This window comes from Myotis yumanensis, unplaced genomic scaffold, assembly GCF_028538775.1.
Source record: "Myotis yumanensis isolate MYYU_CA2020_CCGP unplaced genomic scaffold, mMyoYum1.0.hap1 SCAF_1, whole genome shotgun sequence".
Classification (NCBI taxonomy): Eukaryota; Metazoa; Chordata; class Mammalia; order Chiroptera; family Vespertilionidae; genus Myotis; species Myotis yumanensis.
The window spans coordinates 202,265,656-202,283,998 of NW_027223752.1; the positions used below are offsets into that span (position 1 = coordinate 202,265,656).

At 34.8% G+C, this 18,343-nt stretch overlaps 1 protein-coding gene across 24 annotated transcripts in view; it reads right to left on the minus strand.

Annotated features, from left to right (window-relative positions):
* ADGRL3 (adhesion G protein-coupled receptor L3) overlaps nt 1–18,343 on the minus strand; it is a 764,879-nt gene that overhangs the window by 498,691 nt on the left and 247,845 nt on the right. The gene's annotated exons all lie outside the window — the stretch shown is intronic.

Consider the following 18,343-nt stretch of genomic DNA (forward strand, 5'->3'; position numbering starts at 1 on the left):
GCTTAAAAGGGTTAAATACATTTATGGGGGACATTTAAAAAGTCATTTAGTGAATCAAACTGATATAGCTGCTTCAGCTTATATATGCACAGATTTATCTTACAGAGCAAAAATATGAAGGGAACATGACCCACATTTTGATAATTCTGTCTTTCATGGTCAGCACCTTTAAAATTGATCAATCTCCAAAATTTACAGGAAATTCATACAACTTAACAAAAGGAAGATAAACAAGCCAATCAAAAAATGGGCAAAGGACCTAAATAGACACTTCTCGAAAGAGAACCTACAGAAACAGAGAGACATATGAAAACATGCTCAAAGTCACTAATCATCAGAGAGATGCAAATCAAAACAACAATGAGGTACCATCTCACACCTGTCAGAATGGCCATCATCAACAAATCAACAAACAAGTGCTGGAGAGGATGCAGAGAAAAGGAAACCTTCATACACTGCTGGTGGGAATGAAGACTGGTGCAGCCACTGTGGAGAACATTATGGAATTTCCTCAAGAAGTTAAAAATGGAACTCCCATTTGACCCAGTGATCCCACTTGTAGAAATATATCCCAAGAAACCAGAAACACCAATCTGAAAAGATATATGCACCCCTATGTTCATAGCAGCCCAATTTACTATAGCTAAGATTTGGATACAACTAAGTCCCCATCAGCAGATGAGTGGATTAAAAAACTGTGGTACATCTATACAACGGAATACTATGCTGCTATAAAAAGAAGGAACTTTTACCATTTGCAACAGCATGGATGAACCTGGAGAGCATTATGCTAAGTGAAATAAGCCAGTCGGACAAAGATAAATATCACATGATCTCACTCATTTATGGAATATAAATAACAATATAAACTGATGAACAAAAATAGATCCAGAGACATGGTAACAATGAACAGACTGTCCAACCTCAGAGAGAAGGCAGGGGAGGGGGGTGTAGAGATCAACCAAAGGACTTGTATGCATGCATATTAGCATAACCAATGGACACAGACACTGGGGTGGTGGGGACTTGTCCTGGGGAATGGGAGTCACAGGGGTGGGGGTCAATCAGGGAAAAAGAAAACATATGTAATACTTTAAGCAATAAAAAAATGATCAATCAATAGAAACTGCATATCTCTCTCTCATTGTATTCTGGTGATTAATATATATGTAATATAATTTCATATTTGAGTATGAATTTAATTTTTTCTGGGAATGGACATTCAAAATAGAGATAGTTTACTGAAGATTGTATTATAATCCTCATTTTGCCAAAATAAATTCCAAAATACTCTGAAGTACTTGCCTTGGTTATAAGGCAAAATTACATAAATTTATCTGAATTTTTGGCACTATTATTTATAGCATGATAACTATAACCTTGGGCTAGTCATTTAAGCCCCCAGGGCCTTGGTTTCCTATCAGTTAATAGGGGAAAGTGTTACTACTTCATTCATATGGTTATATGAACATTAAATGAGCTATAACTTGTAACTTTTAGTTATATGAAATACATTAAAATATGTATTGCCCAGAAGAGTGCCTGGCATGTAATAAGAGCTATATGTCTTTATTAGTTTCAATTTTATCCTTTTAACATGACTGTGTAAGAAGCAAGATCATTTAGCTAAAGAATATTTCCTGAGTCAATAGTGTAGATGGGTGCCAAAAATACTACATTTGGACATAACATATAAAAATTTTATGCTTAATCTCACAAATATTATAAAACAAAATGAAGCTTATAATAGACAATCTCATAGTATTTTCCTCTTACAAATAGGAAAAGCATTGGCGGGAGGAAAATGTGGTTCAGATAAAACAGAAACTGTGAAAAGGGATCATGGGCAACATTTTCATTTATTCATACTTTGAGTTCCAAAAAACATTCAGAAGTGTATAATTCTTTTCTAAAATGAATTTTAAAAGAAATTGTTATTTTTTTCAAAATCATTTTTTTAAAAATATTTTTTATTGATTTCAGAGAAGAAGGGAGAGGGGAGAGAGAGATAGAAACATCAATGATGAGAGAGAATAATTGACTGGCTGCCTACTGGGGATAGAGCCAACAACTGGGGATAGGGCATGTCCCCAGGGACCTTTCATTTCACAGGCCTATGCTTTATCCATTGAGACAAATGTGTTAGGGCTCAAAATTAATTTTTGAAAAGAGTCCAGAGGCATGGATGCATGGAAAAGACTGACAGACCTGAGAAGGGAGGGGAAGGAGGGGAGGGAAGTAGGAACAGGGAGAGGTTAGCCAAAGAACATATATGCATATATGCATAGCCCATGGACACAGACAATAGTATGGTGAAAGCCTGGGTTAGGGCAGGAGCTGGGTGGAGGGGGCACAAAGTGGGGGATATAGGGACATGTGTAATACAGTCAAAAATAAATAAATAAAAATTAAATTGCCCTAACCGGTTTGGCTCAGTGGATAGAGCGTCGGCCTGCGGACTGAAGGGTCCCGGGTTCGATTCCGGTCAAGGGCATGTGCCTTGGTTGCGGGCATATCCCCAGTGGGGGGTGTGCAGGAGGCAGCTGATTGATGTTTCTCTCTCATGGATGTTTCTAACTCTCTATCCCTCTCTCTTCCTCTCTGTAAAAAACCAATAAAATATATTTTTAAAAAATAAATAAATAAAAATTAAAATTAAAATTAAATTATATTATTTAACATGCACGAGATAATTAGTGGATATTTTTAAAAGAATACATAAATTGATTGATAGATCAACAAGCAAACAATACACCCCAACCTCAACATTCAGTTATTGTGGTTTTCTTTTCTATGACCACTGGGTTTATGAGTGTCAAAAATTGATATCAGTGAATGTGTGTATCCACACAGACCCATACAAAAAAAAAAATACATAAATAAGAGAAATACATACAGAACTATTTAGCTACTGGAAAAAAACTATGGTTAGCTATTCAGGTAAATTATTTATCTCTATTTCAAAAATAAATACTAAATTTCTTGAAAATGCAAATAAAGTAGATGTTTTCTCACACTGTAGTATAAAAAACACAACACAGGAAATGAAGTTACATAAAGAAGAGAAAAATTAACATTATTTTAGTTACATGAAGAAGAAAATAATATTTCTTTAGCTTCTTGTGCTAACCAATGTTCTAGAAATTAAACAATTTTCTGATTTAATTCTCAATAGAAATCTTTATTATGTATTTATTTTTAATCCTTACCAAGAATGTTTTTTTAATTGATTTTAGAGAAAAGGCCAAAAGAGAGGGGGGGAGGAGAGGAGGGAAGGGAGGGAGAAACATAGATGTGAGAGAAATATTGACCACTTGCCTCCCATACATGCCCAGATCAGGGATCGAAACCACATCCTGGATATGTGCCCTGGACCAGAAATCAAACCTGCTACCTTTCAATGTATGGGATAATGCTCAACCAACTGAGCATCATCCCATAGCAATGGACTCCATAGAAATCTTTAAAACAGATAATACCCTTATGCTTACTGAGGAAGAAAATCAGATCTGTTACTCAGTAAGAATTTTAAACCAAATATCTCACTTCAACATCAGTGGTCTTTCCTCTCTCTATAGTAGAAATACACAGGAAACAGTATCACAGTAATAGGCTTATTAGTCGTACAAAGGAAGGAGACAATGTGACAAGTTTGCGAAGTAGACTTAGGCTTTGCTTAAAGATGTTATTTGATTCTGAAAAGTGGAGAACCTTGACCAGCATAGGAGTAGAGGACAAAAAGAGAGAGAGAAAAAAGATAGGTTTAGAAAACCTAATCACACATTGTACCCTTTGGAGGTTTAGGGAAAATTATTTCCATAGTGAAATATGATTATTACTATTGTGAAGTCTGGCTTTAGTGAAAACTGAAATAGTACATTTTATAAGCTATATATTTTCACATTGATGAAGCAATGGGAGAAAGTTGTTTTATAAAAAGAATAAAAAATTATAGATCTATTATTTATAATAATGGTTATTTTAAGATATTGCAGCAGGGCATAAAGGCACTTCTACTATGATATTCTACATTTGATTTAGGCATAGGAATTTGTTTTCATGATTACTGTGTAAACAGAGGTGGAAAAGGGATTTGGAGGAGCAGAAGCTATTATTTGAGAAGGGTGACACATTCTCACACTCCAGCCTCACCTCCTGCCTACCTCCCATGTACCGCCACAAAATAATGTGCTAATTTGGGAGCATGTATAATGAAATTCCACCAATTAAACTATATGAATTTTAATAGATACATGAAAGACAAGATTGCCCATAATCTACAGAAAGATACCTCCCTGAATACTAACATCAAAAACAAGAAAATTTTCTGGAATGATTTTCCCCCCAATTTATGTGTTGTCATTTACTTTATCAAACTAATCAGTATTCATATAAAAGGGATTTTCACTCAACTCACTTCTAAAACATAAGCTCTTCAAAAACACATAGAGAAAAACAACCAAGAAAAGGCATTAGAGACTCATTTAGTTACATATGACAAGATAATTACTTGTTAGGGGCAGAAATAGAATAATGGGGACTAGCTATAGTTATAAGAAATAATAATCATGCTCTGTGAGATATTAATCATGCTCTGTTAACCGTGATTGTTGGGTTCTGATTAGAGAAAGCACATTCGAACCTGGCTGAGAGTTGTATGCTCTGGGACATGGGAGCTCACCTCAGAATGCAGTCCATTCTCCTGCTCCAAGAACTGCCCATCATCATGGAAAGATGAACGACCTTGTTGCTAAAACATTCTGTTCCAGAGGCAGTGGCCCTTTGGGACCCCAGCCCACATTGCCTGTAACCTGTAACCATTATACCAAGCCTACTTCTCCATGCCCGTAGTTCCTACCATCCCATGTAATCTTTGTCCTGCCACCCCCCTAAGCAGCTGGCTTAGAGGAAGGGCAAGAGCAGATTTTCATGGATGACCTGCTGCTCTCCCATATGCCAGCATTATTGGAATAAACACTCATATATGATTCAACTCTGTCTCTGTTTAACTGGTTCAAGTAGTGATAGGCAGCCTGGACACATTGATTGTCCAGTTCCATCCTCATTAAAAAAAGACTTACTAAAGATATAAAGCATTTAACAATTCACTTTCACAAAAAAAAAGAATTTCCATCTCCAAGAAATATGTGTTAGCCTTCTCGATGTACAAAGCTCTGTGCTAACACTATGGGACAAAATGGGGAGAGCGTGGCTATGGTTCTAAAATGTGTTCACCATTTTAAAACAACTTTCAGTGAAATAGGAATGCAAAAGGTATATTCACCAATAAATTACACTGCTGTGAAAAATGCGGTATGTGTTATGTTGCGGTGTTCTAGAAACACAAACTAAAAAAACTGTCCAGATTTCCTTTTGTGTATAACAGCAAGGGACTTTAAATCCCGCTGACCGATGGTGCGGGGAGGCATGCCTCTCTCAATCTCAGTTTCTTCAGCAATAAGACAGAAAACAATATGCAGCTTGTAGGCGGATTTTGAGGATTAGAGAAAACATACTTCATTGCCTGGTGCAGAGATTGTCACATGAATGCACGTGTCTATCAGTACATGTCTGTCTTTCACCAACTACCTTGGTTTTCTTTATTGCTTCAAAATGAGGGGTAGACTGTGGGTCCCACTCACCCCTCTCACTTACTCGGGAACTAAAACAGGTGTCTAGATATGTATACTCTCCCTGAGAATTCTCTAGATGAACAATTCATATGAAATGTGAGATTTTAGAAAGGATGTTGTTTAAAATATACTACGTTACTTATGCTAATAATTTCCATTAATAAACAGGTTAATGTTTTCAAAACTATTCTCAAAAGATGGCATTTCTAAATCTTATCAAAGGTCATCACAATATGGCAATTGGTTTTAGCTGTGACCCTGAGCAAAGCTTAGAAAGATAATATTTTTAGTATAGTCCTTGATTGGGACCTTGGAGTTTATATTCTCAAACCAAACTACCTAACTTCACTATTCTTCACAATATTCAAAATTAAAAAGAAAGGTTAATTAAACTATCCTATTTTACATCATTGATATTTAAGATAATTATGAAGCTGTGTGGTTTGAGTCAATTTGACTAATTAAATATTTTTCCAAAAAATAAACAATTAAACAAATAAGAAACACACTAAAGACTTACATTAGAAGTGATTATAAATATTACATGGGTATTATCTGTATTCTATCAGTGATTTTTGTGTATTTTGAAATTAGAACAATTTTGAATTGCAGTCATTAACAAATCAAATATTTATCACAATCTTTCCCATACATTACTTTTTTAGTGATATAAAATTTTCACATAGGAACTCATGAAGTACTATATAAGTGTCAAATAGATTTATGTAGTTACTAGAGACCCGGTGCACAAAATTCATGCACTGGTGATGGTGGTGGTGGGAGGTGTCCCTCAGCCCAGCCTGCACCCTCTCCAATCTGGGACCTCTCATGGGTTGTCCGACTGCCAGTTTAGGCCTGATCCCATAGGGCCTAAATCCGGGACTGCTGGCTCCCAAACACTTGCCTGCCTGCCAGCCTGATCACCCCCTAACCAGTCCCCTGCCAGTCTGATCAATGCCTAACTGCTCCCCTGCCAGCCCAATCGCCCCCAACTGCCTTCCCTTGCTGTCCCGATCATTCCCAACTGCCCTCCCCTGCTGGCCTGGTCTCCCCTAACTGCCCTCTCCTGCTGGCCATCTTGTGGCTGTGGGCATCACCATCTTTGAGGGTGGGGCAGTCAATTAGCATACCCCCTCCTTACTGGCTGTGGGCACTGCCATCTTTGAGGGTGGGTCAGTCAATTAGCATATTTCTTCCTTATTGGCTGTGAGCACTGCCATTTTTGAGGGCGGGGCCATCAATTAGCATATTCCCTCCTTATCAGCTGTGGGTGCCACCACCTTTGTGATGGCATGAGGGTCAATTAGCATATTCCCACTTTATTAGATAGGATTACACTTTATCATTCATCACTACCTTAACAAGTAAAGCAAATATCTGTTATCATAACAGAGAATCTAGGTAATTATGATTTATGTGAACACAGCTCACTACATTTATAAATAACACCCATCTAGAGTAACCAAAAAGAGCCAAGTATTTCTGAAAAATATTTAATAAGAATGGAAAATATATTTTATGTATAGTAATTATGCATGGATGCTTAAATCAGGGGATTTTAATGTTCATTACTGAAATTTAAGATGGCTATATTTCCATGATTTACATGTGCACAGTAATAAGCACATGCACTGCAATGCTTCATTGTCTATGCCCTGGGAAATGAAGGATGACATATTTTGTCACAAAAATGTCTTTACAAAGCAGTTCTATATGGAATACTCCTTCTGATCTGAATGGGAGATATAGCATATATTATCTCTTAGGAAAAAGAAGAAAAATTAGATAACTATAATACAAACTTTCTCTCATCTCCATGCTATAATATTTCAAACTATTTGGTGTGATGATCACCAGGTAGAAAAGCAAAATGAGTTTTAGACAAGTTTAGATTGAGTAAAATATATATATATTTTTTAATGTTAGCTATAACTTACAATGTCTGAAACCCAGAAAAATGCCTTTTGTTTAATGCTTTCTTATTGTTTTCTAAAATAATTTGCATTAATTATTTTACATGTGAGTACATTTAAATATACTATGTAAGTTACTATGAAATTAAAAGAATACTATTACTTTGGGTCCTACTACTGATCATACCATTTAAAAAAATAAATACATTTTTTTCTTAACATTTTGACTCTAAAAAATAAAGTTTATTGTTTAAATAAGCTTATTAAAGCTTCTTATTATGATAACATTCAAGGTCCTTTCCTTTCAATATTTATGAATTTAAAACAGATTATATTACCTATTGAGTCTACTAGCAGTAAGTAGCTGAATGTTTTAGCAATGAATCCTTTTTTAAATAGTGGAAGATACCTTTAAATATTCACTCATCATAGAGGGTATATTCTCAATCATTGTGTTTAATATTTTCAAGAAATACTGAATTCAAAACCCACATGTGTTTCTGTGGTACAGTGTCCCAAGAGATCATTATTTAACACAAACAATGTAAACTGGTGTTAACCAGTATATTAGATACTTATAGCATAATGTAAGAGAAGGAAATGGAGGCAGAGAAGAAGAGATAATATAGGAAATACAAATAATATAAATCCAAATATGATAAAGAATAGAGTTTAAAGAAATAGATGAAATAATACAGCTTGGAAGATCTGGAAGACCTTAAAGAAAAGAATGATAACTGTGCTAGAATTTGAAGAATGAACATGATTTTGCTAACCTGTACTTGAAGGAGGAACATTTTGGGTTAAGGTTTTTTAATAAGAAAGGTGAAGAACTGGTAAAAAAACAAAAACAAACAAACAAAAAAAAAAACAGATCCATTACAGAACTGCAATAGCTTTATCAGATCTACTGAGTAAGTGAGGAACAGCAGATGATCCACTGGGGCAGAATAGAAAGGATTTGAAGGCTATACAAAGAAATCTGAATTCAAATGGGTTAGTTTCAAACCTTGCAATTTGAAATATTTAAATAATATTTTATAATAGTTAAGACAAAAGGCATAGATATGCAAAAATCAATTTAAGTGATGTCTTTTAAGATTGAGGATAAATATTTATAGTGAGTATATTCCAAAAAAAATTATAACCTTCTAAATTTCTCCTAAACACTTGAACATATTATTCTTAATTTAATTTGTGTAAATTATCTTTGGCTTGAAATAAAGAGCCTGAGTTAATAGAGGCATTACATAAAATAGAGGTATTAAGTGAATCATTTAATTAATAAACTAAGGATATTTAGCTAGTACCTAACGTGACACTACAAAAAAAAAATAATGCAGGCTTTGCATTTTCATAATATGATAGATTTGTCAGGGTTCCAAACTTGCATAACACTGCTTAACAGTTATGCTATTTGAGATCAAATATTGATTCCAGAGAATTATAACACTTAATAGATACAATGGTATTGTTATCCATTTGGCAGTGTATTACTACCAAATAACAGACTATAATTGGACTACTTATCTGTACAGATACATATTTTATAATACACTCAAGTAAAATACAACCTGGAAGACATTTCATATACACTAAGTATGCTTTTGCCCTATCCTAGAACTGGATGTGGCCATGTTTTTTAAAGTCCTTCATTACTTCACAGATTTTTAAAAATTCTAAACTTTTTGTCATTAAGTATTAAACATCAGATAAGTCACATCTATCAGAAGCATCATGTATATAAGGCATGACATGAACTTTTGAGTGAAAAAAGGTGTTTAATTTCTCTCTCTTCAAGCTGTCTTCCACAGGTACATTACGTAAATTTTCTATGTCATAATGTTCACATCTGAAATTAATACTTATTCCACAATGTGATTATAAGATACACATACATATATTATATACATATCACCTATAAAGCAAGATTGAGCATTAAATAAGTGAGAACAAACCCTGTTCTCATTTAACAAAGGGTTATTTTCTAAAATATATTTTTATTGATTTTGAGAGAGAGAGAAAGGAAGAGGGATAGAGAGACAGAAACATCAATGAGAGAGGAACATCATGGATTGGCTGCTTCCCCCTATCCCACTCTGGGGATCAAACCTGCAACCCAGGCATATGCCCTGACCAGGAATCAAACCAGTGACCTCTTGGTTCCTGGGTTAACACTCAACCACTTAGTCACATGGGCCGGGCTAATGAAGGGTTTTATATTCAACAGTAGAGTTATAAACAGTGTATGTATTACATTTGTTAGTAAATGGGATGGAAGAATGCTTGAGAAGCATTTGTGAGCAGCTGGGTGAAAAAGGGAACAGAATCAGAAGGTACATCATAAACACCATGCTTTTAGAGGATTAAATTGACTGTGGTCTACAGGAGAAAATGGAGAGGAAAGAAAAATACCTTAGGCTGATGGTGTTAGTAACAGTATTTGCCAGAGTGCACAGTCACCTATAAGTTCAGATGGTGATTTAAAATATAAATTATTCGAAGAAAGAAAGACAACAATTTTTCAAGTTGTAGAAATATAAGTTCTAGGTTTTGTCGAGGTGGAAGGAAAAATCAGGACAAAAAAAAACAGATGGAAAAAAAAAAAACAGAGGATGTGTACAAAAGAACATTTTAAGTCAAATTGGAACTAGGGAGAGTAGTTGAGGCAGAAAACTATATGTATACTAGAACGTTCACTCAAGCTACATTTTTCCTTCACTCTTTCCCTACTGTCTCCTCCAAAACTTTCTGAGAGATGAGAGCAATAACCTATCTGTATCCAATTAATTTTTTAAAAGTGTTATTTACAATACTTTTCAGGCAATGAAATGTTAAATCTCTACACACTGTCAGAAACACTAACAAAAAATATTTCTTATTGCTAAATAAATCACATATTCCCTTATACTTCAAAGATAATTTGATGCTACGTTAGAAAACAAGTAATCTAGGAAGGTAATTTTAATAAGAAAATTATTTAGAGTAAAAGTCTCATCTCATTGTCTTTCTAGTAAGTGTCTATTAATGTTTAGGAACAAATTTGGATTTAATGAACATTGCTATTTTTGGCCTTAGGGCGTCATATCATTTAACCATAAAATAGATTGATGTTTCACACAGGATCATTTTCTTATGAAGTGTCCTTGAGTTAACCTCTTTCAAGATATCCAACAAAGCATTTGGTTGGAGTTTGTTTCCCAAAGGTTTTGAATAAGGTAATCTTTGCTGCCATTGATATTTTCAATATGAAATAAAACCTCTGAGTTAGAAGTTAAGCTAAGTATAAATAATTACAATAATGCACCTAGTTTGAAAAACAATTCGATGGCTTAAAATGAGATAATTAAAACTAAAACATGGATCTCAAACACTGTATATGATTTGTAAAATAAATGTGATTTGAAAAATAGATCCCTTACTTTGGTCTTCAAAAATCAAAATACTCATTAAACATCAATTTTTTATCAGCATTATTAACTGTGTGAAATAAGTCTGAGTGCACAAAGGTATTATATAAAACTATTAAAAATTAACAATTACTTTATAATATGTAATTTCTGACAATAATTAAGGACTGATTTCTATGTTCTTAGGGAAGTAGAAATTAGTAAGGGCAAGCAAGCTACAGTTAAATTCTGAATATAACAGATTTCTACTTCAAAGTAAATAATTCCATTTATAAGAGGAATATATTAATCTATTCAAAATCTACAGATCACTAGGCAAATAATAGTCCTCCTTATTACAACATTTAACATTTATTTAGCTTGTACTATATTAGGCACTGTTATAAGAAGTTCTCACATATTAACTCATTAAATTGATTTTATATATAAACATTATTACTAAACATATAACAACTCCAAATAAGGGGGCTACTATTATTTATAACTGACAAATAAAGAAACCGAGGGACCAAGAGATTTAAAAAGCTTAGTGAGGTCACATAGCTACAAATAAAGGAGCCCAGATCTGCACCTAAACACTGTAGAGCCCTGATTTGGGCTCCCATTGATTTGACTGCACTGCTTTTCATCACTTCTATTCCACAGCACACCTACTATAAATTCAAACTTGTGTCCTCCCAGAATTCATATTTTGAATATTAACCCTCAATGTGATGGTATTTGCAGGTGATGCCTTTGGAAGGTGGTTAGATTAGGAGAGCTGAACCCTCATGAATGGGATTCGTGGCCTTAAAAATAGAGAACCCAGGGAGCTTTCTAGCCCCTTCCCACATGTGAGGATAAATCTAGAAGACATCTATCTGTCTACAATCCAGGAAGTGGGCTCACCAGAACCCAGCCACACTGGCAATCACATCTTGGACTTTCAGTCCCCAGATCTGTGAGAAATATTCTGTTGTTGATTGATCCAGAGTATGTACTTTTGTAACAACAATCTGCATGAGGACCAGACTGTATGTAAATGTAAGGAGCTTTTAGCTAGGTGTGATTAGTAGGTTAAATGGACATGAAGATCTGTATAAGTACACTCTAAAATATTCAAACAAACTTCAGATTGAGAGAATCATGCCATAAACAGCAGGTCTTCATTATCTTCCTTCCCTTCTTATTAATGCCTACCTAGCATCATATATGTGTTCTGTACACCCGAATATATACCAATAACCATTTTATTCATGCCTGTTTTGGCTAAGTGAGGAGCAAGACCTGACACTTCATTAGGACAGTTACCAGACTGATGAACTTGGATATTCTTAGGAGCCAAGAAAGTGCTTCTTAAATCTGATAAAAAGTTGGAAACAACCAAGAAACAAAAACAAAAAAAAAACACCTCACATATGACATTTTTAAAAGACTTCAAAATCTACCTAATTCCAATCAGTGTGACTATTTAATTTTGTTACAGAATTTTTTTTTCCAAAAAGGAATTAAGATTATTTGAATGTTATTAAGAAGCAAATATATCTTTGAAGTAGAATTATTTGTGACTTTATCATATTTATTTTAACTTCAAGAATCAAACTGACAAATGATCAATCAAGCTAACCTCAAAACTTTCTTTAATACTTGTTTGATTTTTAATACCTCCAGAGGCTTTGTGATTGGGATAGACTAGTACTGCCTATTTATTTTTTCTTTTTAAGATTTTTATAACTGAAATTACCTTAGTACTGCATGATTGACAACCATGACAATATATTATATCTACTATAAGATTATGTTATAAGTGAAGTTCCAGGGTTTGACTTAAAACCAACACAATCATATATTCTCCTGTAAAATTCTATAATTTATAATTATCATTCCAAATAGCACTACAGTTGAGATTGGTAAAAAAGTTATTTCCATAGCTGGGACAATAAACCTTAAATGTTAAATTAGATGACCAGAATCTTATCAAGCAACAATGTGGTTTTAGGACACTGAACTCAGAATCACCTCATTTCCTAACCTGATTCTTCTGAAAACAATGACAAACACTAAATAACTAACTTAAAAACAAAGCCTAGAATGGAGAAACTACAAGAATTGAGGTAATAATGTCAAACTCATTCTATTTCAATTGGTTCAGACAGATAAGGGGAAAATACTCATCTACTTACACTTTCTTTGAAGACTTTCCAAATCAAGAGGAATGCAGGGGAAGCTAAAGCTCATTATGAGCTAGATGACTATCCCAGGGTTTCACCATGGTGAGTTATCAAGACTGGTCAGTCCCATTCATCTCTTTCATATAAACAATTTGACTTTAAACCCCGGTATTCACATTTCTTAACAATGCTAATAGATTTATTTTTCAAACCCAGTTTAAACAAGTATTAATAAGAGATTATTATAAAATAGTGGAATTTTTTTTAAATGTATAGCAGACAAAGTCTAAAAATAATTCTTTTAGAATGTCCTTATAGAAAAAGACTATATATTTTAAATATTTTGTTCTTCACATTATAATAGAAATGTGTTCTCTTTTGTGATAAAAGTATTGCAATATAGCTTTCCTGTATTTCATTCCTTGCAGTTAGTATATCAGTAGCAACCATGCAGGAAAGAAAATACACATGTTCTGAAATTATCTCATCTCAGTAGGGTGCACCTGGATAGGTCTCAAATTAAACATCTTCCTTAATGGCCCATTATGGAGTATCAGTGCCTAAAATACCCAAAGGGAGTTAGAGACTATTACTGCTAAGGGAGAGTTTCTAAGGTGGTAGCATATGATGCAATATGTCTGCTGTAACTTTAGCCTGACTGTGAGTTTATTTAAATACATATTTATAGCTTTAAAATCAATATCTACAACAATAAGGTTTAGAATAACCACAACAACATATTTAAAATATCAGTGAATCAATACATTTTTGTACTAATGCTTTGAAAATGAACGTTTATAGGTAGCTACCAAATTATGAAAATGGTCATTTTGCAAAAATTAACTTTAAAGAAAGCTACTTAGAATCCAAAGTGTATTCTTCTCAGAGAAGAAAAACCTAAAGTCAATTTAATCTTTAGATTAAAGTACATATAATATTTAAAAATAATCCTCATCATTACAGCTATTTTCTCAGGGGTTTTAATTGGTGCTAACACACTGAAAACATTCTCATTTCACATGCATTACTTGAACTTACTATCTTTCCTAATATATAAAAGCCCAGGGTTGTAACAACCAGTCACAACCGAAGGCTGACCAACTCGGAAGTCCTTCAGTCAGTGCTGGGTTGCGGTGGGGATCCAGCACTGACTGCTCTGCTGCAGCCTCGTGACCCAGCAATGGCTGCCCAGGGGGGTGAGACCCAGAGAGGCAGGGTCTGATCCACAGCTTCTCTCCCTCTTTCTTTCCTGGCTTAACCAGCAGTGGGGCCTTTCTTTCTCTCCAATCTCTGCAGGGCTGCTGTTCAGCCCCACCTCTCTGATAAGGCCCAGAGATAGGCCCGGAGATGCTGATTGGCAAAGGAACCGACCAATCAGAACCAAATGTGGGTGCTGTGAAGAACCAATGGCTGTCTAGGAGGCAGAGCTTTTGGTGCTGACTGGCATAGGATCTGACCAATCAAAACCAAATGTGGGTGCTGTGAAGAACCAATGGCTGCCTAGGAGGTGGAGCTTTTGACGCTGACTGGCATAAAAACTGACCAATCAGAACTAAATTGGCCAGCAGAGGAGGGCAGTTGGGGGCAAGATCAGGCCAGCAGGTGAGGGCAGTAAGGGGCAATCAGGCTTGCAGGCAGAGGCAGTTAGGGGCAATCAGGCAGGCAGGCAGGTGAGCACTTAAGAGCCAGCGGTCCCAGATTGCAAGAGGGATGTCCGACTGCCAGTTTAGGCATGATCCCTGGGATCGGGCCTAAACCGGCAGTCGGACATCCCCCAAGGGGTCCCCAAGGGATCCCCAATTGGAGAGGGTGCAGACTGGGCTGAGGGAACCCCCCTCCATGCATGACTTTCCTGCACTGGGCCTCTAGTCTCTATATATAAAACCCTAATCAACAGTTCAACCATTCGACCGGTAGCTATGATGCCCACCCACCACCATGGGGCAGACGCTCAACACACAGGCATGGAAACATAAAACAGACTGATGAATCTCAGAGGGAAGGGGGAGGGGGGGTCGGAAGAGATGTAGGAATCAGAGAAGCTAAGAAGGAATCCAGGGGTAGACAGAGAAGGGCAGACTCAGCTGCTGCTTCACATGTAATATCAGCAACACACTGATGTGCTACAGCAGCGGTTCTCAACCTGTGGGTCGCGACCCTTTGGGGGTAGAACCAACCTTTCACAGGGGTTGCCTAAAACCATTGGAAAACACAAATATAATTACATATTGTTTTTGTGATTAATCACTATGCTTTAATTATGTTCAATTTGTAACAATGAAAATACATCCTGCACATCAGATATTTACATTACGATTCATAACAGTAGCAAAATTACAGTTATGAAGTAGCAACGAAAATAATTTTATGGTTGGGGGTCACCACAACATGAGGAACTGTATTAAAGGGTCACGGCATTAGGAAGGTTGAGAACCACTGCTCTATAATATGACTTATTTTACCTTTAATGAAAATATATATTCTAATATGTGGTTTAAAATAAAACACAGTGCCCAGCCAGCATGGCTCAGTGATTGAGTGTCAAATATGAACCAGGAGGTAATTGCTCGATTCCAGGTGAGGGGACATGCCCAGGTTGTGGGCTGGATCCCCTCTGTGTGGTGTGCAGGAGGCAGCTGATCAATGATTCTGTCTCATCATTGATGTTTCTATCTCTTTCTCCCTCTCACTTCCTCTCTGAAATCAATAAAAATATGTTTAAAAATAAAATAAAACACAGGAAAACATCTCACCTCAAACCTCTGCATGGTTTGGACAAAGGACCTTATTTAATATATAAATCCTAAACATTCCTAATTTAAAGGTCCTCATGAATTGTATTTAATGGTTTTTCAAAGCTTGTCATCAGTGTTTTTTATCCTAACACACAGCATCGATGTTGCCCACAGGAAGGATATGCACATTTGTGGTGGGTCTTATTGGTCTTTTAAAATTAAATAATCGGAAGGTTCATCTTCCTCTAGCTCCCTGATTACACCTGAGGAGGCAAAAAAAACCCAAGGCCTACATAATAGCATCATTAATCAGCACATGCTATTTACAAAGCATGATACTACTTTTCTTTCAATTCTTTGCCTTTTCTTGTTATTCTTTTATATGCTCATTTTACAAATAAAACTTTGTGATCACTAGGTCATTTTGGATGGAATAAAAAACCTTGAAATCCTTTAATTTGATTAAGTCCCATTACTGAGCTTATTATAACATATTAATTAGCTCATTGACAATTATGTAATTTGACTCTAGTTGTTTGAAATGACTTCATTATCGCAGTCAGTATATTATTAGAAGAATATACATTATATAAATTCTACAATTTATTATTATATATAAAATACCAAATTGAATACAATACATGGTTCACCAAGTAAGTCAATATCTTTCATAGTAATTCACTCTGACTTTACATTAAGAATTCTGTACACATTAAGGTCTAGAAAAAGAAAAACAAACAAAGCCAAAGTTAGTAAAAGGAAGAAAAATAAGAAGGGTCAGAGCAAATGAAATAGAGACTGAAAAGACAATAGAAAAGATCACAAATTTTCAAATATTATATAAACACTATATAGCCATATTATCTTTGACATACAATTTTCTAGAGAATTTACACTATATTTTACCCCTCAAATTTCCTTAATTATCTTAATCACGTCTTATGTACCCTGGCATAATAGTAAGCTCAATAAATAGTTTCTGATTTATATTTTATCCAATTCCCTAAACTTCCCATATTAACTTTTAGTAATACATATTTTTAGAAAGGTTCCTAAAGAACAGCTCCCTTTGAGAATCATTCCAATCAGTCACCAGGGAGGGTGATACTCTATATTGTATAATATTATATACTTGAGTAATGCCACAAGGTCAAATGGTATTTTCAGCAAAAATCACCATAGGAAGGTACATAGGCGGGTAGGTAGTTTGGTAGGTATGCAGGTAATATAACCAAATACTTTTTAAGTATCTGCCCACCACCTGTGTGTTCCACATATGTAAAGTTTATGTATGTTTAAATATCTTTTCATAGGTCTTCTTTTGCTTTGTAAATTTCCTAGCAAGGGTAGTTGATTTATATTCATGGAGTAGTTACTTAGGACTGTAAATTTCCTTCTAATAGAAAGCTCAACTTAGATCTCTTTGTGAGTCTGGTTCAAAAAAAAAAAAAAAAGGTGTGGAGTCAAGGTGTTAAAGAGGCATTTCCTTGACAATTTTGTCTAGAGTTTGTCTGCTAAAAATATATTTTTAAAAGGAAGAGAAAAAGGGAAAATCTTTTTCAATTCAGTGGTTCCGTTCAGCTGTCAATTCAGCAGAAGTATTCTCCAAGTCAAACCACAAAAAGTACGTTAATTATTTTCCTAGATGACCTATGCTATAGATAGAAAAGCTTTTTTATAGTGTAACTATCTTCCTCTTCACCATGAAAACATATTACCTAAAACAAAATTAGTTCATTTTTATTTTACATGAACATAAATAAAACATGTACACACAGATGTACATATAAAAATTTTAGATAGAAGGGGATGTATATTACAAATCAATAGTTTAAGGACAAATTTGCTGAATACTGCCAGTAAGTGTCAAACTGTAAAACATGTTCATTATCCAGATCCAAGAAACAGATATAGTAATAATCCTCTTTTTCTCTAATAGAAAGAGTCAAATAGCCCTGTGATGATTCTCCAAAGTTTTTAGAGATCCAGATATGAAAACATATAGGAGAGGCCAAAAAGAAATGCAATTGGCAATCTGGAGAAGAGCAGTGTTCCCAGTGATTTAAACAGTTAATGTAATGAAAAAGTTTCCTTGAATTCTAAGAAGCATTAAAAATACATTTCAGACATCATTAAACCAAAATCATCCATTAGCTACTCTCAGACATGACCCCACTGTTTTCTATTTTTTTTTTCTTTTCTTTTCCTTTTCCTTTCACTTTTGATGACTCAATGTGTAAGCCAAGAAAGCAAAGGTTCACTAACATTACCAGGATCACACCAATATCAATGCATATGCTTTTATACAAATACATATCTCAATATGAGCTTGTGTATCTTAAAATTAAACAGACAAAATTACCTAGAATATAGATTAATCCTTCTAGCATAGAGTTCTTCCCAGATAGCCATAAAAGTTACTCTGACATAGATCAACATTTTATTGGCTTTGGGAGATTTTGTTCCAAATGAAGTGATTATTATCTTATGTTCTATTCTTCA